A 2,500-nucleotide genomic window follows, 5' to 3' on the forward strand; every position below is an offset into this window, starting at 1 on the left:
CGTTCGCGGATGTTTCTTCCCTAATTATATTTTTGCTTCACACTTTCCTCTCTCCCTCCTTTACCCTCCTCCTTTTACATTTCGCTTACTAATTACCTTTCCCTTTCCCTCCCCCTCTACCTTTCCCAGTCTGCCACCCCCTCTCACTCCTAAATCTTCCTTAAATTCACTCCTGCACTCCCACTTTAAGCCCATATCTCCCTCCCAGTCCCCCCCCCCCCCTCTTCCTCCTTAACCTCCCGCCCTCTTGCGGATGTCCTCAATGTCCGCACGTCTCCTTAGTCCTCGTCCGGGTCTTGACGTTGTACTCATCTAGATGTCTTCGTAGTCGATATCCAGGACTAACTCGGCGTCGTACCTTTCCAGACGTCCTAGTAGTCCTCGTCTAGATTCTTCTCCGCTGCGTTTTCATCCAGATATCCTCGTAGTTTTTATCCGGATCTACGGGCGTCTGGGAAGGTGGCACCCTTCTACTGCATCCTGGGCAAGGTGGTGCATGCACTGACGAACTGGACTCGATCTACAGGCGTCCAGGTAGGCATCCCTCTGGTGTCCGCGAATGTCGAGCTAGTAAACACTCCTCAAGCTCCTTTACCGAAGAGATGAAACGGAGAATGCGGTCACATCGAGCTCCAAGATGAACTAATATTGAGTAACGGGAAATTACATAGAATTTCATGAAATTCCTTTGAGTAATTCTCAGGTGGGAGATATTCATAAATGCTGTAGTTGAAATATCAGTATCAGAAACGAGAGAATTAAAATATCAACTTAATGAACGATATATTATTGACGTTTAACACCATGTCTCCTCCCGTCCCACCCAGGTAAGGAGACCCTCAAGTCAAAAGTGAAAAACGGGTCGCTATTGCGAGTAAACATAAGAAAAACGAAATAACAGTAGGAATGAAATATTTTCGCACATCACTTGCCACTCTCTTCGCAGAACAACCCAACGTGAGGTTGATTGTACAATTTATACGGTTCACCACTCATGTGAGAAGATAAGGCACATTTGCATGTATCGGGGTGTGCGCTCGTTTTGTGAGGCCAAAGGTCACAAAGCATTACTGGCACCAGCTGTAAGGAGCTCCATTTGATCTCACAGAGGCTCCTTAGAAGACTAGTGGTACAGCTTTTACTTTTCATTGGTGTTATAAGAGTAATGCACAATGTACAGTCTCTTGTACTTGCTGAATTTATATTACATACTGAAAACTGGCAACATTTTATGAAATAGATATATAAATAAATGTGGATGTGGATGCGGCCACTGAGGTGGCGATTGGACGCCTTCGCTGCCTTAGTTCTTTCGATTCATATGGAACATCACGGAGGTACAGAATAGCCTCCAATGCTAGTAGAATAAATCCAATTCTAATAAAGCAGCATTCTGAAGATCTTCAGAAGGGGGGTAAATTCCTTTTTATCGGCAAAGGCTAAAACTGAGAAAAGTAGTGGTATTAGCGGCAAGACCGGTTGGACAATAATTAAAAGCACTGATAGTAAATGAGGAAATTGGTAGATGATATTTGTTGTACGTCATCACTTTGTGTGTAATATGTGTGGCTACACACCGAATCGGAAAAGAAGTAAGACTTTAAATGACCTCTCATACCTACAACAATATCCTGACGGTTTCCTTATATAACTTAAAGAAGTAAAAAAAAATAAAAAAAAATAAAGGAATAAACCATTGTCAGTGTGTTTTTTGCGCAAACCATATATACTTGCATGGAACACCGATCCTATGCTTGGTCACTATCTTTATTATATTTTATATCAATTTCTTATTTGATATTTATATATTACTTTTAACTATAATTATTCTTTATATATCCAGTATTTTTGCCTGTGTCAATAATTTAGCATAACCATCAATATATAAATAAGCTATGATCATATATGAAACAAACTGTTATATTTTTTATGAGGTGAGTTGCCAAGTAGAATTATATATCCTGATGTGAATCATAAATATAGTTCTCCTACAAAATGTACATAAAACAGAAAAGAATAAGACACGTGTAATACATAAGAGACAATAAATTCCTCCGATTAATGTAAAACCATAAAACAACAAAATTTGGCTAATGTAATAAACGGGTCGTGTCCGCTTGTCCAAGTGTCGTTTGGCATCACTGTGGATAACTGCGTCATATCCCTTTATAGTGTTATATCGGTAACAACACCACACCAGCTTAATTGTTAGATATAATTTAATCAATAAAGAAAAATACAATTCGTATTACCAACCGAAATAATAAATTCCAAACGTAGCCCTTATTTATCATTAGTAGTGCTAGTCTCTATAATAAGTATCAATAGTAGTAGTAGAAATAGTATCATTATTATCATTACCAAAGCATTAATTTTCAGTATGACATGTTATCATTACCATTATCACTATTGTCATCTTATTATTATTATCATTAATTTATATTACACGTGTTTTAGTTATTGCCATTATCATATTATCATTACAAGTTGCATCACTAGC

The sequence above is a fragment of the Penaeus chinensis genome, chromosome 29, assembly GCF_019202785.1.
Source record: "Penaeus chinensis breed Huanghai No. 1 chromosome 29, ASM1920278v2, whole genome shotgun sequence".
Taxonomy (NCBI): domain Eukaryota; kingdom Metazoa; phylum Arthropoda; class Malacostraca; order Decapoda; family Penaeidae; genus Penaeus; species Penaeus chinensis.